Source organism: Peromyscus leucopus, chromosome 8b (genome assembly GCF_004664715.2).
Source record: "Peromyscus leucopus breed LL Stock chromosome 8b, UCI_PerLeu_2.1, whole genome shotgun sequence".
Lineage (NCBI taxonomy): Eukaryota > Metazoa > Chordata > Mammalia > Rodentia > Cricetidae > Peromyscus > Peromyscus leucopus.
The window spans coordinates 13,106,626-13,130,785 of record NC_051086.1 but is presented as its reverse complement, the minus strand read 5'-3'; the positions used below and the strand labels follow the sequence as shown (position 1 = coordinate 13,130,785).

Sequence of the window (24,160 nt, the reverse complement as noted above, 5' to 3'; positions counted from 1 at the left end):
CCGTTTCCACCCCTTGATTCCTGCACCTTGGATCCTGGTTATGGGAGAAACCAACCATATTGGTCTGTGATTCAAAGCATATGCTGCCTTATGAAGAACCTGCCCCAAACCTCCAGGCTGCTGCCGCCTAATTGACATTTTAACTGTGTCTTCAAAAGGCCATTCCATCTTTCTATCAGGCCAGGTGCTTGAGAATGGTGGATTTCATCACTGAGCACCCACTATTACACTTCTCTAGCTGTGAATTAAGTTTTTTGATCAGAAGCAATACTGTGTGGATTGCTTACCGCTGTGAATCCATGATGGTGGATGAGACTTTCCGTCAGTCCACAGATGGTGGCTTTTCAGAAGCACTGTGTGTAGGAAAGGCAAGTCCATAAAGAGAAAAAGTGTCTTTTCCAGTAAGAAAGCATTGTCCTTTCAATGGAGAAAATGGTTCAATGTAGTCCTCCTGCCACCAGGTTGCTGGCTGGTCACCCTGGAGAATGATGTCAAAACTGGGCCTCAGTGGTGGTGAAGGATGGAAATTTTTAAGGCAATTATTAAGATAGTTTTAGTTCATTAAGATTAACTGTTTCCTCATGAACTTCATATATGTACAAGTCCAGTTTTCATTCATATTTAAAGAAGCTGGGTTTGAGTAGATATTATATGATATGTTTTAATAAGTAAATCACAATTAAGACTTGGAGCAAAATATAGTATTTATGAGTTATGCCTTTCAGAAGATTATAAAGTCTTCTATTTAATAGTCTTTTAGTTTGTATTTGGGTTCAGAATGCAGGACTTAGACATGAATTCTAAGACAGTCTTCTTAGACTTTTGACCAGTGGTTCTCAACCTTCAGGTCATGAATCTTTGGGGTCAAATGACCCTTTCACAGGGGTAAGCTAAGACCATCAGAATATAGAGATATTTACATTTCAAGTCATAGTAGCAGCACAATCACAATTATGAAGTAGAAATGAAAATAATTTTATGGTTGGGGTCAACACAATGTGAGGAATTTTATTATAGAGGCACAGAATAAGGAATGTTGAAAACCACTGTTTTAGGCAGATCTAGATCATATATTCAAACATGCTTCCAAGAACCTCTGTGTCTCTTGGCTCTTGCTTTGTTTTTTATTTTCTTTATATTTCAGATTCCTTTTTTGCTTTCTCCTTTATTTCCCTCTCTTTTTCTCTTTCCTTTTGTCTCTTCCCTTTTTTTCCTTTCCTTTTTTGGCTTGGTTCTGAAGGGAATTATTGCCTAAGACTCTGAGATATCTGCAAGATATCCCATGTATATATTTTTATACTTTAGCCACATGGGGAGAAAATTTGAGTAACCCTCTTAGATGTTTAAGGGAATGTATAAGAGAGCATTGGACTCATTTAACTTTAATTATTTTTCTGAAACAAAACCAACTTATGTGGCTGCATGGTTCAGATTTCTCTGTGTTCAAACCTGAATCCAAGTATACTAGAAAGATTTTCAGCACTGAAAGTGGGATATTGGTGTTAGAGCTGAACAAAATAGATAGCTGACCACCTTTAATCCCAGCATTCAGGAGGCAGAGCCAGGCCGATCTCTGTAAGATCGAGGCCAGCCTGGTCTACAGAGTGAGTTCCAGGACAGGCTCCAAAGCTACACAAGGAAACCCTGTCTGGAAAACAACAATAACAACAACAACAAAATAGATGGTTGACTGAAAAGAGACATGTTACAGTTCACAGGGTGATCGGACTTATACATAAGAAACAAGAGAAAGAGGATATTACATATAGTTCCCTAGACACATAGAGATAATGTATGCCACAATTATGGTTTTTATCTACATGTATCATGTCTGTTTTTAACATTGTGTTTCAATCTGCTTCGACATTCAGGAACTGTTAGAGCATATTATTTTAAGGTGTGTTACATTTGTTTATGATCTGGAACATTTATTTAATGATGCAAAGATGTGTTGTATTCTTGTATGTTGCATTTGTTTAATTCTGTGAAACTGTGTTACTTTGCCTGTCTAAATTACCTGATGGACTAATAAAGATATGAATGGTCAATAAGAAGGCAGGAGAAAGGATAGGCCAGGCTGGCAGGCAGAGAGAGTAGATAGAAGGAGAATTCTGGGAAGAACAAAGAGGGAGCAAGAGAAGGAGGAGGATGCAAGGGGCCAGCTACCCAGCTACCCAATGAGCAATAGAGTAAGAAAGAGAGAAAGAGGGATATATGGAAATAGAAAAAAGGTAAAAGTACAGAGGCAAAACGGAGACAGGCTAATTTAGGTTAAGAAAAGCTGGCAAGAAATAAGCCAAGCTAAGGCCAGGCATTTATAATTAATAAGTCTCTGTATGTAATTTATTTGGGAGTTGGGTGGCGGGCCCCCAGAAGATTAAAAAAATAACCAACAACAGGGACACTTATCTATATGTATGAGCACCTGTCTTTACCTTTCCCACTGTTTTACATCTTTACTTTAGGTCTTTATTTCACATTACACATCACAGGTCTTATTTTCAAAGACAGAACCATGTACATTCTAATCACCATAAGATTAATGTTCTCAGGCAATCCATCCAGAATGTGTTGAATAGCACACAGCAAAAACCATACCAGTCTGGATGTGGATATCTATACCAACTCTGCTGGATATAGTTTTTAAAAGTGCTACCTATTCTTTTATTAGGGATACTCAGGAAACTGATGGTCAGTGGTGAATTTCTCCAATGATAGTAATACTACCATCAAAATACACATTTCCATTCTTATATTCTGCAAGAATAATATAAAATGCTATTGAATACCTTCTGTAATCCAGATACTGAGAGGTTATATGGAGTTTCTATCAATCTGGTTTCACTATCAAAAAATAACCCAAGCTAGTCTTGATGTAAATGTTCTAGTATTGTATACTATGTTGTGGTTTTCTAAACACATTAAATCATGACTTTTGATATTTTTGACAGTTGGTTAAAAACTATCTATTCTACAGTTTGATTAATCCCAGCTTCTTCATGTTTTACAAAAATACCCTCAAGTATGAAACTCTTTACTAATTGATTATTTTTCTTCCAAAATAACCTTTGTAAGTTCAATCAGGGCCTTGGGTTCCATCTCATTTTTATCTAAAGACTGAAATTTATTTTGATAGGTTTTTAGAAAGAATCTATTTATTTAATTGGGTTTCAGTTATTGCTCTACATTTTGTCATCTACAAATCGCTTTCATGAGAAAAACTGTGAAACAGAGGAGTATATTAATGTATTATTACACCATTTGAACTTGATTTGGTAGTAGTTTTTTCTGTGTTGCTATTATTTAGAATAGTAGAAAATCACCAATTATTACTGTTTGTATTATTTTTCAATTAGCATTTGTTCCTTTTATTCACAAAACACAAGACTTAAACCCTCTGTTGAAACCATTTGTTTTATGATTTTACACAGAGGACCTCGAGATGTGTCAATTATTAAGCATGTCAAGAAGAAAGCATCTTGAAAATTTACAGATACAAATAGTTCTTTTATACAAGAGTTCTCTATAAAATCCATCAATGTTACCATTTATACTGTTAACCAGCTGAATCCACTTGACAGATTTTGTGCTCTGAAAAGTCAACTGTCTTCCTTCTTCCACACAGACTCTTATTTTTTCTATCGTGTTATAGAGTTATTTTAGTTTTTCAATGTTACAAGTTTCATCTTCCTTAAGACCTGTATTATAGTGTCTGATTTTAAACATGTATCTCAAAACTCATGGTAGTTTCCCATCTAGAGTAAGGGATTATCCCTATGATTTTCCTACTAATTTTATAAAACTTGATTAGTCATGCCAAATTGTAATGCAAAAATCTAAACATGATAAATTGACTTGAGAATGGAGATAGGAAGAGGATTCTGTAAACTAAAAACACACTCAATACCCTTTTATACAAAATAATTTTATATGACATAGTAATAGACAATAGGGCATATAAATGTAACATTTGCTAATAAATCATAATTTTGTTCCAAAACAATTCTATAGGACATATTGGAATCAAAAACAAGAACAAATTTGCACAGTAATGAGATGGAGGTACTTGTTTATTTGATCTAAATTATAAAATCTTGGTTTCATATTTGATACTGCAGGGCATAGAACATCTTAAATGTTTTCCAGAGTTTATCAGCACTTTGATTTTACAGTTTTAAATATTGAGGCTGCTGTTTCACCTAGATGCATGGTATAAAATGACAGACGTAAAACAGATACAGGGTCATTTCATAAATTGTTAAACATCTTGCCCTAATCCCAAACACAAATTCATATAACAAATATTATAACTTCTAACTAGTAACTGACAGAAATCTTTGAAATCAAACATTTGAGTATAAGAAAACCCAAAAGTATACTAATTTGATGATTACACGCTAAAGATTAATAGTATAAAATATTGAAGTCTTTGTTTTCCATATTCAACTTATTATCCTTCTTTGAGATTGGAACACATTGTATGTACAGTAGAATCGCTGCAGTTCATGACATTCAGTAGTCATGATTCTGACCAGAGGTGTTTCAAGCAGCCTTCTCTGGAGTAACTTAACATGATGCCACATAGAGAATAAGGATGCACACTGAATGTTTAGAACCAAAACTGCAGTGAAGTTGCATCATGCAACATCAGAGAACTGTGCCAGTGACTGCTGATTTCATTGACCAGTGATGGAGTTATTATAAAGGCAACAATTTATCATAGAATCTATATTTCTTAATTTTCAAGCACTTATATCTCTGCTTTTCACAATAATTTATACTATAAAATTATTTTGTATATTACAGATATATAACTCATGGAATCTCAAACATGTTCATAATCTTTTTCACTCTCAGAAACAAAGACTCTTCTTAAATCCTGTGTATACTTTTCCAGATTTTTTTATATGTATGTTGACTAATGAAGAGGTAACACAATGGGACATAAGAACCTACATGGCTAGTAATGTTTGACTTAATATAGTGTGCATATATTTTCATAGCATTACATGATGGCTTGCTCACTTAAAGAAACAAAACAGACAAAAAAAAAAAGAGATTTACTACTGTTAGTGAAAAGAAGTAACTTCCTTTCTATACTGAAGCACTTGTAGTTGCCAAAAGTGAAATATTTTGCACTCACTAACTAGAAAATCCCTGTATTTCAATCTATCTAACACATACATTGCTAACTATATAGATTATACTATGTCCTATAAAACAGTTTTAACAGTTGGCCCTTTCCCTGCATGCTTGCAAGGTGAGACTCAAAAAGTGAGAGCATTTTCTTTGGTACTGAAAGGAATTTATCTAATAGTCAGTGACTACTTTTTAGTAAATTTTTTTACTAAAATTTTTTTAGTGAAATTGAAATAATTTCTTGCTCAATGATAAAACTTACCAACTCTGTTATGAAGACTTATTTGTTCTAACTTCTCTTCCCTGTCTGCACATTCCTCCTACAATAAGCTGATTTTGCCCCCTCAACAAGCCATACAACTTCAAAGTCTAAGGTGTCAGGAGCTCTATTCAGGCTCAGAGGTCACAGATATTTCCACCCTGTCCAAGCTTTTATGGATCAATGTCTTTGGGGGATTCTGTTGCTTTGATCTTTGGTGGATTACTGGCTGGATCAGGATTTCCATGGAAGTAGACTTGAGAGCATTTTGCTGTGGGGAGATATTTTGGTCAGTTATTTTTAAATGTTAGATCCAGAGAGATATATCCTCTATCAATAAAATATTATTCAATATTGACTCCAAATACCTAAATTATGATTACATATTAACAGTGGAGGTAATTGCCATGAATTTGGAGATAAAATGTAGTGGAGAAAATGCTCACTGTTGATTTACTTGTTATGAGAACAGATGATTATATATTACTTTCTGACTGAGTAAAATAACTGGTAATTATCTTTCTCTATGAAAGCACATCAGTACTCCTATGTCCTATGTGTACAATTTACTAATTCTTTTTATACCATAATATAGTTTTAGCCCCTCTGGAAAATTTGTTTAATCAAATAACTTAATACTTAACTTGAGTTTAAATTGCATTTTTTTTCTTTTTAAAAGTCTCATGTTGTTATGGGTTATTTTAATATCTGCCCAGCTTTTTGTTTTGAGTTCATAATATCTTGCTTTTTGTGCATTATGCAAGTTCAAAAATACAAGAAATATCTTATTTTTTTTTCACTTTTTTTTTTTTTTTTGGTTTTTCGAGACAGGGTTTCTCTGTGTAGCTTTGCGCCTTTCCTGGAGCTCACTTGGTAGCCCAGGCTGGCCTCGAACTCACAGAGATCCGCCTGGCTCTGCCTCCCGAGTGCTGGGATTAAAGGCGTGCGCCACCAACACCCGGCTTGTTTTCACTATTTTAAGTTCAGTATTCTTTTGTGATTTTATAATTTATGTTCCAAACTAGATGGGCCAAACTCTTGTGTCATTTTCAACTGTTATTAAATCATATTTATTTACACCTTTTGCATTTGTTGAAATGACATGAAAATATAAGGTACTGTATAATTTGTCTGAAGGTAAAATCGAACAGATTTTAACATCAGCAGTGAGAAAAAAAAAAAGGTCTCCAAAGACTTATGTCTCCTTGTAATATTCCAGGATATTTCATTCAAAGCAAATTGTATGTTTTTGAAGACAGAAAGTAGCCTTTCTAAATTTGACAAGGTAGTAGGTGATGAAAATACTTTGGCTCCTCTCCAACTTGGCATATGACTTGACTCAACAGCACTATAAAGGAATGAAGCAATGAGTTGGATTAACATTCTTTCATGGATGTGAAAATTATACTCTCTGGCTTTTCTTCCTCAGTATCTATGCATGGTGCAGAGGGAGGGATACAGGAAATACATCTGAAGAAGCCACTGTGAATTTCTATTGATATGAGGACTGCATTTATGAATAGCTGATACTTTTTCAGTACTTGTAACATGGAAAAGAGGATGGGCTTCCTTTATATATTATTTTAAAAGGATTAATGAAAAAATCCAAATTCAAGTATGATAAATGCATTGTTTCCAAGAAGGAGAGTTACACTTTTCTCTTTCAAATAGTATTCCCAGTTTTGTTCATGGGTGTAGAATTGTGTGGTGTAGAACAATTTTATTCTCCTTTAGACTTAATAAATGAAAGAAAGAAATCACTACATAGTAACTTGTTCAAATTTCCTTACATTAGCATTTCTGTAAGTTGTCTGAATCCTTAAGATATTACAAGTCCATTATTTTAGACATTTGATGCATGGTTAGTTTGGCTGAATAACGGCAACATTAATAAGGAATGTTTAGAATCCTTAATATAAGCCAGATGCCCTTCATATATTTGGCAAATATTATCTCACTTAATAGTTATAGTAATTTTAAACATTTGACATTATTTTGAATGAAAATTTTATGAGGCCAGAGGGATGACTCAATAGTTAGAATGTTTGCTTCTCTAGCCGACCTGTGTTCAGGTACCAGCACACATGTCAGGGGCACAAGCTGCCTGTAACTCCAGCTCTTGGGGATATGAAATCTTCTTGCCCTTATGGCCACCAATACTCAAGCTTACATATCTCCACATAGATGACTACACCTACACATAATTAACAGAGTAAATGGAAAAAGAATTTTTTTTGTAGCGAAGAATATAACATGGAAAAATTACAAAGATTTTCCATGGTTGGAAGGTGACCTAATGATGGGTCAAAGCAAGAAATCCAAAGACTTCTTCCATGAATGTTGTGGGTTACTGTCCATCATTGGTGAAAAGATTATTACCTCATTTCTACAAAGTGGGCAGAAGAAATGTAATGGCACTGACTATTCAGCTGAGATATTTGTCCGAGATCAATATACAAGTCAAAAGATTGAGCACTAGTCAATTAATATGTTTCTATAATTCTCACTGATAGTTGAAGAAAATGCCCCAGCCTGTAATCTCAAAAATCTGTACTCTAAAACTTAAAATCTTTTTCAATGCATAGGTATGTTAGCCTAACCTCGAAGGATGTGGTTGTTAGGGCCTCACTTGGTACAAAAGGATAGAATGCTTCATTCCAAGAGGCTTTTCCTTAATCCCTCCAGTTTGAAATTGGTCTCATAAAATTTGTTATAAATCATTTCTTAGTGTCAAGAAGGAAGCTGTAAGGAATGAGTGGGAGGAAGGGCCTTGTTAGTAGTGTGTGGATCTTCACTGGCATTGTTTATAATGTGTTGATATGTAGTGACATTGCCGATTAATACTCTTTTCCTTAAAGACTGCACTAGATTAAGGCAGTTTCATTTTCTGTTTTGTATACTACTAAACTGGTAATATGTGGTTCACATATACTAATGTTTATAAACCTTGGACTATCCCAAATTGGTGGAACCTTCATTATCTCCATTTATAGTTGAGGAGTTATAATACAGAAAAGTGAAGAAACTTCAAGTAGGGACACACTGTAGACTGGCATAGCATGGCTGACCCTACATCACTCTGCTTCTTCGAGATATAGTTTAAAATGTACATTTAAAATATTTTTTCAGGTTGTGTTGGATACCAAAGATATAGGTGAAAGAGCAAGAGGGAAATGAAGGAAAAGGAAAGGAGATGAGGGAGGTAGAGAGGGAGAGAGAGAAAGACAGAAACACATAGAGAGACAGATGATGAGAGAGAGAGAGACAGAGAGACAGAGAGAGACAGAGACAGATTTCTACTTTTAAGAGGTTTTCTGGTCTATAAAATAACACAATTATAGCCAGGCAGTGGTAGCACGTCTTTGATCCCAGCACTCAGGGGACCGAGGCAGGTGGATCTCTGTAAGTTTGAGGCCAGCCTGGGTTACAGAGTGAGTTCCATGAAAGGCACAAAGCTACACAGAGAAACCCTCTCTCAAAAAATTTAAAAAAAAATGCAATTATAGATGTAAATCATGAAGCTGTAGGCAGGTAAGCTGATGAGGAGGTAAAAAGCATAAAATAGGAACTGCATAGAGATAAAAAGGGACATGAATCCAAGAGATAGCACTATCCCTACATATATAAAGGAAGTGTGGAATGATCACACTTGGGGCAATGTGGCATAAAGATCAAAATTCATCTAATTTAACTCTAGAGCTCCTGAGAAATTGTAGAGTACCCAGGTAATGCCTATCTTGAGTTCAGTTTGAGGAAATATTTTGGGAGTAAGTGAGACTTTGGAGTTTGCAGTAAATTTCAAAATATAAACAGAAGAGAACAGTGCAACAAGTTCAGATTACTTTGTAGGTGAAGAATATGCTTGTCCCTTCAGGAATCTCACTAGATTCTACTATAGACATAAAGAACATAGATCAATAATCTGTGGGGAAAACTATACTGGGGAACATTTTGGAATTAAATCGTAATTGTCAATCCGGTCCATGTAGCACATTTTACTTTTGAGATATCCAAGACATAAGGCTGTAGAGAAATGTCTCTGTTGTTAGATTTTCTTTTATCTACCCCCACATTGGACCGCCAAAATGTTGTTGGTTGTTTGTGCTCTTTTACTCTTTTGCCTTTTTGTGGGGGCCTGCCACCTAGGTCCCAAATGAAGCACAAATGGAGTCTTATTTTTACTTATGAATGCCCGGTCTTAGCTTGGCTTGTTTCTTGCTAGAGTTTTCCTGGTCCTTACTTGCCCACGGTCAGGACAAATCTCTCTTCCCCACTATGTAATAGCTCTGGCTTTCCTGGAACTCAATTTGTAGACAAGGTTGGCCTTGAACTCACAAAAATCTTCCTGCCTCTGTCTCATGAGTACTGGGATTAAAGGCATGTGCCAACCATGCCTGGAAATTTACTATGTTTTTTGAGAAAAAAAAAGTGTGGGGGAAAAATCACACCATTTAGACATAATGACTTGAATGTACTTTTGATATTAGTATCAGCCAACATGGTCATAAATGATATAAATGACAAAATAACTACAGTAAACTTGCTTGCAGTGTAAAGATAATTTAAATCGAAACTATAACCTCATAATGACTACTAGTGATGATTTTATCTGTCAGTCAACACTTTGTTCTGCTAGGGCAGTGAGATCTGACACTGTAAACAGTAAGAAAATGTATCTATTTTTAAATGTTTAGTCAACAAATTTTTTTTCATACCTTGGATAGATTAGTAGGTGATTGTTTTCAAGGATATATTTAGTACAAAGTTTTCTAAAAAACAAAATGAAAGATGATTTTTTTAAAAGGCAAAGGTTTTGTGAATAGTAGTATGTGTACACTATGCATTTATGTTGGATCCTCCCCCCAATCTATTGAATTTTTATCCTCAAATTATGAGTATTTTTGTACTCATGACTTGGAAACAAGAAAAACAAATAAGAATAATTAAATGACTTAACATTTCAGCCACCAGTTTAATGTTTATGATATCATAATGATTTATGTTATCGATAATTTTGTATCAAGAGTAAAAAATGAACAAATTATGTTTTATTAAAGGGATAAAATACAGAAAGGAAAATATGATAAACAATACAAAAGAAGATTTTATAAATGTCTAATTTTGCCTAATGTCGCTTCATATTTTTTTTAATGTGCCCTTTAATCAGCCCTTCTGGGTGACTTATTTTTAGTTATCTTAATGCATTTACTACTTGGTTCCTTGTGCCTGATCAATTATTAGTTTGAACATGGAATGCTTCTTTTTAGGGAGCTATCAACCTCCCTTGAAGTAAATTGTGTCCTGTGGCTAAAATTTGATGTGGTCCAGGAAACACATACATCGTATATTCTTTAGTGGTGGGTAGCTATTTCTCAGACCCCTCAGAGGCATTTACATCCGCAGTGTTTGAGCCAAACTTTTCAAGTCTTGGATTCTTTGAAAACTTCAAATGCTCTGTAGTGTTATCAGACCGGTGGTGAAGCTGATCTCAAAGTCCACTATTAACACTCCCCTCAAGGACATTTTCATTAGAACTTTGTACATGGGCAGTTCAAAAGATCCAGCTATTGATTTTTGTTCAGAAGTCCCGTCTTCACTTTCATATTATGCAACTTTTTTGACAGACTTTCAAAAACCACAAACTGTGGGCTGCCTGTGATTCCAGCCAGGATTTTATGCTGCTTGTGTGATTTCCTCAGGCCACATCCTTCTCCTGTCCTTGTCAACACCACAAGGAGAATAGCCGTCTTAAAAGATTTGCTAAAAAGCAGGAGCAATTTCACAGCAATGGGAGAGAAGAAAAAAAAATCTGACCTTTCCATGTACACACACAAAATCTCACTTAAGTAAATAACCTTTTCAGCTGTAAAATTTTGTTGCGACATTCATTTATCAGAACCACAGATAATCAGCGTGTTTATCTTTTTTTTTTTCGCCATTTAAATTTCATACAGGAGTCAGGCACCAAAGTGTGTAAATTGCAGCAGAGAGCCCCTAGCATATGTGCTCAGCACATATTAATGGAATTATCTATCAGAGAATCCGAAGCAGAAATGGCTGAGGAATTAATTATTGGGATAGATTTTTTTATAGCTGTCAGTGTGCTGTAAAAATAAGACTTGCCCTCCATATTCCTTCTGTCAAGTTAGCCTTTCAAATGTAGCAGTTTCTAAAGAGATGAAGAATTGAATGTGGGTTTGGCTCTCATCCATTGTGGGATGGTTCAAGGCCTATTAGTTCATTGTGGATATTTCAATTTAGGTAGGGGTGTGCAGAGGTCAGTGGTGATATTGTGCAGTGATTGTGAAATGACAGTTTGCACAGGTGCAGAACTCAATGCTTTCAAATTTATAGACAAAAATAAAACCTTAAGTATCTGTCCCAAAAAACAAATTCCATAGGAAACCCCTTGTAGCATTTTTTTTGCCACAAAGGTGAATTTTCTGAGATTATTATTATGACTTATGATGACAAATTGAGACATGGCAATCACCTGCATCATCAGTTTCCTCCCACAATAGCCAATTGAAACAGTTTGTGTTAGAATTTCCATTTTGTAATGGAGGGAGCAGGTTTAAAAAATTATGAAAAATATTTAGGAACCATAACTAGTGCATTTTTGAAAGTGAGCTAAGAATATTACTTGTACGGCCATAAAGAATAAGACAAAAACCACAAGTGGTCTAAAGTTTGTAAGAACAAAGAAAGTACTGGAATTCCAGTCTAACGAAACATCATAGTAATGATATCTTATTCCTGTAATATGCCTGTGACTCTCTTTCGCCTAACTAGTAATATTTGGTCTCAAGTGTGTAAAAGGAAGAAAAGAATGAAGCATATCAACCAAACTCCTCAATATTTAAGACAGAGTGAAATAATTGACCCTTTTTATAACAGTAAAACATTGCGTTATTTTTTTCAAGGAAAGCAGATTTGTCTTAGGATAATATGAGTGTTTTTCTTGAATGCTGGATCTTTTTTTTTTTTCTGATCCTGCTTCTCTTGTGCTCAATTTGCACTGTACCAACCAATGACAACCAGACAGTGAAACATGGTCTCTTCTGGGTTTTCTTGTCAACCTTTTCAAAGAAGGATCGGGAGCGCAGTAGGTTTGCATTGCACAAAGGCTTGTATACCAGGCCAGTTTTGAAATGTCAGACATTGAAGAATTCTGTGCTGCCACATTCAGGAGGCAAGTGGACACTGGTGAACACTCAGATGTGTTTCTCTCAGATCAAATGTAGAAAACGTACTGTTCCCATAAAACACTGTTAGCAAGTTCATGAACTTGACAGCACAGGGCAACTGCTGCCTATTGTAGGAGGAAATGAAAGCATACTACATGTGCTTGTCCTTGGGCCTTTCTTTTGTTTGATCCTTTTGAATTCATTTTCATACTCCCTCTACTGAACTTAATCAGGCCTAAACAAATGAGTTTTGGTGGTTGCACCCTGTTGAACTGTGATGACACCAGAGTTCTATTCCTTTGTGCCTTGTTGAGTGGAAATCACTCATTTGAGGCCAACAACCAACTCACCTTTTGGTACTGTGTATTGAAATGTATCAAAGAAAAGCTAAATTCAATACCCTGTGAATTAAGTGGTTTCACCTCTGATATGATGTCAGAAACAGAGTGCTGGTATAAAGTATTGCTACAAGAATGAGATTGAATTCATTTGTGAAATAACTAGTATTGTTTGATATTGAGGACAGATTATGTATACATGGTGTACAAACATACCATGATTTAAGAGAAGTTAGCCAGGTATTTTGCTTGTGCCTGTAATCCTAGAACTCAAAGGCTGAGGCCAGTTAAATGGCAAGTCTGGGCTACATACTGAGTTCCATGCCAGCCTAGTTTAGTGTGGGAATCTATCTCAGAAAAACATAAAAATTTGAAGTGAAGTTATACTTAGGGTACCTTTTCTTTCTTTTTTAAAAAAATGTTAATGAATTTTCTCAGCCTGATCACAGTTTTCCCTCCCTCCCTCATCTCCTCCCTGTTACTAGGTACCTCCTCTCCTGTTAACGCTGGATGAGGCAACCCAGTAGAGGAAAGGGTCTCAAAGGCAGGTAACAGAGTCAGAGACAGTCTTTGTTCCAACTGTTAGGGGCCCCACAAAAAAAAAAAGCTACACAACTGTAACATATGTGTAGACAGCCTATGACAGACTCATGCAAGTTCTCTGGTTGGAGCTTCAGTATCTATGAGACCCTATGAGCCCAAGACAGTTGACTGTGTGTTTTCCTGTGGTGTCCTTGGCCCCTCTAGCTCCCATAATCCTTCCTCTGTCTCTTCCACAGGATTACTGAGCTCTACCTAATATTTGGTTGTGAGTCTCTGCATCTGTTTCCATCAGTTGCTGGATGAAGCCTCTCTGATGACAACTGGGCTGGGCAATGATCTCTGACTGTAGCATAATATCATTAGGAATCATTTCATTGACTTTTTTTTTTTTTTCATTTTTGCCAGTCATGTTTGGTTCTATCCTAGGTCTCTGGGCTGTCCAGCCTCTGGGTCCTGGCCCTTGAGGCAATGTCAGGGGTGGGCTCCCTCTCACAGTATGGGTCTCAAGCTGGGCTAGTCATTGGTTAGCCACTCCCATAATTTCTGTGCCACTTTTGACCCAGCATGTATGTATGCAGGGCAAATTGTAGGTCAAATATTATGTGGCTGGGTTGGAGTCCCCATCCTTCTACTGGAAGTCTTGCTTGGTTACAGGAAATGACTGATTCAGCTCCATATCTGCTATTACTAGGATTCTTAGCTAGGGTAACCCTCATATATTCCTGGGACTTTTTTTTTTTAACTGCACTAGGCTTCTAGTTCATCCCAAACGTCCCCCTGATTCCAGTGGTAAGACACCTTTTCTTTTCTTTTATTGTTTTTTCGAGACAGGGTCTCTCTGTGTAGCTTTGTGCCTTTCCTGGGACTCACTTGGTAGTCCAGGCTGGCCTCGAACTCACAGAGATCCACCTGGCTCTGCTTCCCGAGTGCTGGGATTAAAGGCGTGCGCCACCACCGCCCGGCTAAGACACCTTTTCTTAAGCTAAAATTAATAATGTTTATAAATGTGTACTTTCAGTGTTTAACATGAAGTTAAAATAAGGATCTTTTCATTCTTGGGTTGGTATAATTATTAGCTACTAATAGCCCCTATAAGTCAGGCTCTGAATTTGTCATGTGCAAATATATCATAGAAATTCAAACTCTATGAACATCCATCAGTACTCTAGGTTGTAAAATAGGAACTTGGACAGTCATTTGACATCCTGGTTCTGTGGACAATCTTGTCTAGGATCAACACTTGGTGTATGAATGTGTTACATGCAAATTGCAGAAGATGGTTTTCCAATGGTTACAGGTCTGTCTGTTTCAGTTCCTGCAACTTCCTAGTGGGGTGGCAATCAGGGAAATAATGGAGGAAGAGCTATGATTTGCCACTGCTCTGTTTACCCTTTTGCTTTGACCTTAAAAGTCCCCTATCTGATCTCCAGGAATGACATTTAAACCCTTATTAAGTTACTGATGGGATTTGCCTTGTTTTTTCTGTCCAAGACTGTGTGGCAAAGTGCTTGTTCAGGTTCAATGAATAAGAAAAAGGTCCTAATAGCATAGATCCTAAATAACAAGCAATCAAATGAATACTATATAATATTTTAAGCCAGGATGCATGCACTTCCTGTAGCTAGTTTGTGTAAAGATTTTAGAATTACAGAATAAAGGAATACTTGTTTTTTTTTTGTTTTTTTTTTCTTGGATATGAAAGAGAAATGGATGCTACTTGGGGCAAAATAGACTTACACATCTTGATTTAACAGACTAGACACTAACTTTCTCCAGTTTCTGCATTGCTTCATATAATTGTCATAACTATCCCATGAGGCTAACATATTGTTCAGTCTCAGTCTCACTGTTCTCCACAGATGCTACAGAGTGACTCTCTGTCTAATCAAGAGCAGAATCCTATCCATCTACTCTTTACTGTTTATGTGATGAAGGGTTTCTGAAACATTTATTTCTATTATTTCATTTCTCTCTCTCTCTCTCTCTCTCTCTCTCTCTCTCTCTCTCTCTCTCTGTGTGTGTGTATGTGTGTGTGTGTGTGTGTGTGTGTGTGTGTGCGCGCGCGCACGCACAAGTGTCTGAATGCAGGTACTAATGAGATAGAGCCTAGAGCTGAAGTTACAGGTAGTTAGTTATGAGCTGCTCAACATGGAGTCATGGAACTCAGTTTGACTTTTATGAAAAAAAATATTGATTTAAATAGGTTATGAAATTAAGTGCTTCAAGCATGCTGGTGTTCCTTTGTGTGTCTCTGTGTTTGTGTGTGTGTGTGTGTGTGTGTGTGTGTGTGTGTGAGAGAGAGAGAGAGAGAGAGAGAGAGAGAGAGAGAGAGAGAGAGAGAGAGAGAGAGTTTTCTAACAATAAGTTAGAAAAATGTGCCCTTCTAAATGTGGTTGCTTTCAGTACTTGGAAAACTCTCAAGATAAACTTGATAACACTATGGTAAAAGTCATTTGTGGTGCCATTGTTGCCACACATATGGTCAGTTTCAAATCTGTGCATTTGGCTTCAGAAATGGCTTACATAATCAACCAACATTTTTAATCTTATTATATCCCTCTGTAAACTACATCCTCTTTGCTCCTCATTTGTATTCTTTTCATGGTTCCAGTGAAATGCCCCTCAAACCTTGGCATCTTCAGAACTTTTATTTCTATGACCTGTGGCACCAACTTAACTTTTCAAATAAATCAATGCTGAAAGTCCACCATAATGCTAGATCACTACCATATGTGTGGCTTTTCATAACTTGGCAATCACTGAATGTCAAGTTCATCAGATGGGTGGTCTTCCATTGCTCATGCGTTTAGCCTAAATTCATATCTTCATTGAGTTGTTTGAATATAGTTAAGTCAATCTTTTGAATTATTTGTCTGAAATTCCTCCCAGATCATTCTCATTATGAACATTACTATGGGATTGGTAATTTGAGGAAGGTGTGAGTTGTGGGTTTTCATGCTGTTTTTATCTCTGTGCAATGACTTGCCTATATGGAACATTTTATTGGCAAAAATCTTCCTTTTTGTTCAAATCACCTTCTTCATGTACAGATGTGGAAGAAGACTAAGTCTCAAGATTATTAAAACATTGTTTTCTTGTGTATTGAGGTCTGAACATTCTGTCCCTTTCTGTCTTTTGAGAGTCTCTTGTGGTCCTTGCTACTGATACTGTGTCAAGTTCAACACACCAGTGACTGGTTCTTGCTTCTGCCACCTTCTGATTGATCTTTCCACAAATGAATGTCACATTTTTGTTTCATCTCTTCTGATACTCAACCCCTCTGCCTCCCACAGTCATTATGTGACTCAACAAGCTTGTAGACCTCAGTCTTCCTCTAAGTTCAGTGGTTCCTTCCCAATTTGGAATCCCAGGCTGTGACTCTCTGTACCAGGGGATTTCTGGTATTCTCCCTGGTTTCTTTGATGCCCATGCATTTTATGTGCTTTATTTATTCAAAATGAAGATATCAAGATGTAAATCACTACCTTTCCAACATGGCATCATTCTTTTCTTTCTAGAATTATTGTCACATAGTAACACTTATATATCCTTCATGGGATTGAAATGTTTGGGTTGTCTTTGTCACAAGCATGCTTTATCCATCTTCTAATTACAGGAACTATCATAGTAACAGGCACATTTTATTCACAAGTGTTTTACAAATGAATTGAGAAACTTAAATATTTAATTAGGCTTGCATCCTTGAAGAAATAAGTAGCTTTTAGAATGTCTTTGTCAAAGAAAAGTTTAAAAACAAAATTTCCAATATAAAACAAGAACAAATGAAAATTAGTAGGTTGACTCATCAGCTTACTATACTTGTATTTCTTAAAGTCCAGAGTTGTGTAAAATAATTACCAGATTTTAGGCATCTTTGTAAAAAAATCACAAGCACAGGATGCCAAGAAACTTATATGAATTTGGAATTTTTAAAGCTAATTTTGGTTTTTCATTTTTGAAAGCCCATTTGCCTAAAATAAATACTTCTGTTCTTTCTAAAATATATTCATATGAAATTCTTAATTTGAATTTCTGTGAAATCATTTATTTCATTGCTGACTTCATTATTTGATTATATAGAAAATACAAGAATAGTTTATCATGAGGCTTTCAAGTATCTTTCCCAAAAAAATATAAATGGATATTCAGCTATTTCTTCTAAGATCCAAATGAAGGTGGGAGCAGGAAAGTTCACATTCAAGTTGGTCTATGTTTTTTAGTTTCCTGCTACAAGTACAAGTGAATTTGATCCCTTTTAAAGCACTTGCTGGAATTAAAATATTTCAAGAAAGTAACTTTGAATGGTTAAAATTTGCCCATCATTTACATCTTATTTTTGGCCATGACCTTTTATTAATCCTATTCTCAAGTGAAATTTACAATGATACATGAAGCATCAGTATCTAGGAATGAAAACATGTAGGTATTAAGTGAAAAAGTCTCTCCTGACTCCATAATTTTAGAAGTCCCTGATTCTGAGCATGAAACACCCAGTAAAGCTGGGGAGAGATGGTGTAGAAGTACCCAGTTTTGTGAATCACTGTCTTTCACTGAAGGGAGCTCAGGATTGGGTTCTACACAGTGGTTTTAAAGACAGAACTGTCAGAAGATTGAAAGCTAGCCTACATGAGGAGGGGAGGGGAGGTCCAAGTGCTGCTGGGAGAGGGACAAGCAGAGGACAATTGCTGAAAATGTGGATTTTTTAAATAATTTTAAGCTTAATCAAAATTTCATTAGCTAGAAATGCAAAGCAATCTTGAATAAAGAAAAGATTTGCATAATCTTGCTTATTGAATCACCTTTTTAATAGAGTAGTGTTGTTAACCACAGACTTACCCAATAAAATGAGGTAGATTAGATAATTTCAGTACATCCGCTCTATCAGACCATTTCAACCATTAAAATAATTGCACTGGAAATTAGGAGATGACATTGAATGCTTATTGCATAATATAATGTGAAAAGAGCAGATCATGTCCCTCATGATCGCAAATATTCAAAATGACTATTGAAAAATAAACGAAAAATACATTAAATGATCTTTGTATTTCAAATGAGGGTTTTTATATGAAAATTATGTTTCAAACTTTCACAAGGTACCAAAATAACTTTGTAAAAGTCATTGAACACAGGAATGGACAAAGTTAGATTTTATTTTAAAATCAAGTAAGTTAGTCTGGGTTTCTTGATCACTTCCCTGTCACTTGAACACTTCCCTGTCATTTGTGAGGTCTAAAGGAAATCTCACTATGAATTGACTTCTATCAGTAAATCATGCAGAAACAAAGTGTTGCACTTCTAATTATGAGAGGAAAAAATAGTTTGTCATGGTCATAAAAAAACATAGTGTTTATTCTCTTATTGATTTAATAGACCATTTCACAGAACAGGAAAGTGGAAGCTTCCTTTGTTTAGTGTATTTTCTATTCTTCCTTGTAGAGAAGTCTGGGAAGGCTGGCAGATACATCTAGAATGATAGCACAATGGGGTGTCTATCAAGCAGCTATATTATCTAAGGTGTACACATCTGTACACCCGTTAATGATTTGTCTTTGAGAATACAATCTGTGGGGATAGGAAAGACGTGCTCATGTATCCCTGAACTTTCATTGTGCACTTTCCATTTTCAGTTCTATCCTGTGAAAACTCATGAGGGTTTTAGAAAGCAAACGAAGAATTCTCCATTTGTCTCACTCTCATATATCCTGTCAGAGGACAAACTGACAATCTGTGCTGAGTGTTACAGATTCCTCACTGCCACAATAACAAATGGCTCTAAAAATGCCATGCAAGTCTTCTTCCTGCTCTTCTTGTTGGGGATAAAACTGATACAGAAGGTTTGGGCTGTGAGTCAAGAAAGTAGATAAACAAACCAAACTAACAGTTGGGAGTAGGATTACAGAAAATGTTCTCCTGACAATTCTATTGTTAGGAGAATGGATAAAGACAGTTGACAACACAGGGAAATAAAGCCAAGCCCCCCCCCCCCCCACACACAGATGAATTTGAAGCACATTGCCAGCAAATAGGGCAGGAGAAGAATTGGGTTCAGCAGAAAAGGAGTTATTTTTCTCTCTTGGAGAAGTATTTGTTCAGCTGTGTCTCCCCCCTTAAAGTGGTGCATTAATTTGTTCATGGAGCAAAATTTTAATCCATACCTTTCTTTGGCACCTAGTTGTTTAGTCAATTGTGTGTTGTTCAGACGCAGTTTTTGTATGTTTGTTTGTTTTTTAAATCTTTGTCCTGGTGTAGGTTAAGTAAAGTGGGAAGGAATCTTTGATTGGTGAGAATTATAAATCAGAGAGCCACAGAATATGGTTTTTGAGTGCAGAGCAGTAAGTGTTTGACTGCTGATTGTTTGGAATCTTGATGAAAAACTAGTCAATCCAAATAGCCCATTAAATGTAGAAAACTCAACACATCAGATATCCTAAAATTATAATTATCAATATCAGCAACTACTAGGTTGACATGGAAACCCTTCTTTGTAAATGTGAATTTCTGACACCAAGTCTTTGTTTCTAAATCTGTAAATTGATCCCTTGCAGTAGTTTAACATCTTTCTGACCTCCAATTTTATAAACTTTTGAATAAAGTATAAATTATTGACTACCTCTACGGTAAATTTTTTTTTAAAAAGACAAGAAAAATGAAAAGCTAAACTCACAGTAGAATGATTTGATGTCTTTCCTACTACTGGCCTCAAATTAGTAAATTTAACATCAGTGATACTGTATTTCAGTCTAAAACAGATATTTAGTAGAGTAGTTGACATGGTGTTTTAAATTAGCATTTACTAAAATTCATACTATATTCTCTATTTTCAGTCCCCCAGTGGAGTATCCAACTAAATATCAGAACACCAATTAAAACCATTGGAAAAGACACAATAACTATATGACTTGTAAGAAGTTATAGACATTCTTGACTCTAATTGATAGTCTCTATGCTCTTAATATGAAATATACATAACATTTTTTAACTTAGACACTTGTTACCTCACCCTACCCCGCAAAACACAGCTTATTCCTCTATATCGATACAGTTTCTAAAAGAAACAAGGAATCATCATTGTAGAGGACAGGAGAAAAAGTGTAGAAATCATGATTGGCAGTGCCAATTCTAGGTAGGAAACCAAATATTTACCACTTTATCTGGGACTATTTGCCACAAGTTTGAGTGGAGTAAATCAGGCATTAGGCTCAGAGAAGAAACCTTTATTTTTATTAAAATGATCATAAATTCAACTTGTTGCTATAAAAATATGCACTGTATCCTGTAAGCTTGATGAAATCTGGGTTGTGTGTCTTTGCTCATGTGATTATTATTTGTTTTGTCTCCTTAATATGGCAGCTTGTACTTGTGGATTGAAACAGTGCCCCAAGCTGTTAGTACCTAATAAAGAGCTTTAATTCCAAAACTGACATTGAGAAGATCGTTCAGGTTTAAATGGAAATTTTAAGGCTTTGCGAATTTTATCCAGATCCTTCCCCTTTTTACATTGTAGCTTTCAAAGTGTGAATATAATTAACACTCTTCCACAATAACCTTCTTGCCGTTGTCAAAATTACCATCCATTTGCCACTACAGCTTTAGATGTGAATCCTTGATCTCTTAATTGTCTCATTCTTCTTGTAAATTTTCTTATATCAAGAAGAAAGCCACTCATTTTCATAGACTAGTTCTTGCTTGTCGCTGTGGCATCAACAGCATATCCTGATGTATTTTCCTCAGAAAATTTTGTTCAACTTACCCATCTTCTTTTTATTATACAGATCTATTGCATGCTTTAACAAGATAAAAGCATACCTTCCTCTCCTTTAAAAATATTAATTATGAATCCAAGAACCTCACACATTTTTATGGGCCAATATATGAGGCACCTGAGTTAAGTATAATGGAGTAAGATGTAATTCCTTTTGCAAAATTAGTGTCTTCTTCATAACTAAGATTACTGTAGTACACTTCATAATACCCTCCAAACACTTTCGAAAAGAAATCTTAGTTTGGAATTTTGATATAATCATCTTTGGGAGTAAATGAATTCCCTGTTCCATCTCTTACCCTATTTATCTATCCCTTTCCTGTTTGGGAAAGGCAAAAGGTACATCACTCTTCAAAAAATAAGACGTTGGTGAAATTTGTTCTCAGTCTCTTAATTCTGAAAGCTATCACCTGATTGTCAGCACTGAATCTGCCTCCATTGTAATCCTGATGCATAAAGATAAGGTACAAACAGTCCCTTGTACATGGTCTTTAAGAATATACTGATAAGAACCAATGAGATGGCTTGAAGGTAATAGTTCTCCCTGACAAGTATGCTTTGATTCCTGGACTTCAACAGTCAGAGGAGAGAACTGATTCTGACAAGTTATACTCTGGCCTCCATATGGGTACTATGGTAAATATATATCCCTAGCATGTGCACACAAATAGACAAAGTGAGGAACATAGAAACAGAAATTTGTAAGACATCTACAGAACAATAGCAAAGTAGAAGTCAAAAATCTGTATTATCAGACCTTATGCTATATATTGATTAAAGCTACATTTAAAAGACAGAGATGGACAAAATATACAGAATCTCATTCTCTAATTATAATTTGTCCATAAAAATTATCTAGACTATTTAAATACAAGATTCTAATTAGATGATAATAGAATAATAACATAAAACATGCTGCACAAACAGAAACTAGAAGACAACTTTAGATATAAACAGAAATATCAGACCAATTTTTTTTTAAGATAAAATTTGTTACTTGAAAAAAAGGGACATTTTGTAATATGGAATTCATCCATTAAGAAAGTATAACAATTCATTATATGTGAAAAAGGCAACAAGATAAAATGCATAACATAGAAATATTGTTCATCAAATGGTAAAATGGACAATTAAATGTTAACAGTTTTACATTTCAAATACCTACATTCCAACTACATCTTTCAGACCTGTGTAGGATAGTTCATCTTTCAAGAGAAGATCAGGCATTCTCTTCAACAGTTCATGAGACATATCAGGGATAGTCCACAAAACAAATTTCAGTAACTTTAAAATGTTTAGGATCAGACAAAATATGTTTTTGAATAAAAATTGAATAAATTCAAAACCAGGAATAACACTGGGTAGATAGCACAAGTACATATAAACCACTGATCTCAAATTATCTGTAGGCCAGAAGGAAATGAGAAGGTATCAGAAAAATATACTGTGGTGGAAAAAAGCAAGACATATGGGGTCCCAGTTTTCATTTAATCTGCTTCAATTACTTGATGCTTTATTGTCAACCTTATTTTCGTGCTATTTTGAGTATAGACTACTTTTTTTAAAACTTTTCTATAAGTACCTCTCTCTTAAGAATGACAGCTTTTCTAGGTTTAATTTATTTTCTGTTGACCAGATGTATGAAAGGATGATGTCAATTTACATCAAAATTTAAGTAGTTTGGGGGCTATATTAGAGATTCTTGAAGACTTCATCAATGTTGATGATTGCTTAGGAATCTGTCATGTTCTGGGCTATCACCTGAGGAGGGCCTGTTTGGATTGGTCACTTCAGGTCTGAAAGCCTGAAGAAAATCTTTTTCTCCCGTCACTACTTCACAGACCATATTTCTCCCTTGAGTCTTGATAATTAAATACCTTGAGACCAAGGCAAATCCTGTGCTCATGATAGATCTCTAAAGTAATATCCCATAAGGATCTATTATTAATTTATTAATGGGGTATAACGGGGATACAGACTCACAGGTAGAGGGCAAGGTAAACACCACTGCTGATCCAGCTACTCAGTCCTGCCATTCTGCCTAGGGGACATGGGGGTGAACCTCAAACCACTCTTCCCTGGTGCTCAACTCCAACCACCCAGGAGAGCACATGACCCCTTTTTCTCACCTCTTAGATCACATACACAGGCAAGACCATGCCCTAGGGTTTTCTACCCCAAAGCCATTGGCTGAACTGAATGAATTCCCACAACAGACCTTTGTTCTTTAATGGGTCTCTTTTGTGGGTATTATTAGTTAGCAGGGAGTTTCATTCTATTCTTCAGAAACTTTGAAATAATGGTATTATTTTTATAACATGCTCCTCAAATTTTCACACAGCCCAAATCAGCTAATGTTTTTTTGGAGGAAGCTGGCCAAGAGTTTGTAACGATGTTGGGTAGGGAGGTGGAGAGTCAATTTAGGGTCAGAGAGGGGGGTAATAGAAGATGGGTATGTTCAAAATACTTTGTAGGAATTTTTTAAGGAATCAATAAAAATATTTTGGAAAATTAGATATGTGGTAAAAGTACATGTAGGCAACTTACTTTAAAGCTGGATAGGAAAATTTAAAATTTTGGGAGAGATTGACAAAGGAGGGGCAGACTTATGAGTAGAGGAAGCACTGTGTCCAGATAATTGAAGGTAAAGTCATCCTATAATTTTAGACAGTCAACCAATGCAGAGTATGTAGTGATAAACGCATATCATGAAAAGAGGTCTGTGTGGTCAGGGAAGATCACACTGATAATAAAACTAATATGGGGAGCCTTACAGAATTCAGGTATGATAGAATACCTTGGTTTTCTGAAATCATGATCTGTCTAGTCCATTCCTGAAATTATGATCTATCTACTGAAATATTTTTGAAATGAAATTATGATCTATTTACTACTTTAAAGAAGTTAATATAGGCACACAGAGAAAAGT

General features: G+C 35.6%; 1 long non-coding RNA gene across 1 annotated transcript in view; it reads left to right on the top strand.

Annotated features, from left to right (window-relative positions):
* LOC114689861 overlaps nt 1–24,160 on the top strand; it is a 551,953-nt gene that overhangs the window by 406,865 nt on the left and 120,928 nt on the right. The window lies entirely within an intron of this gene.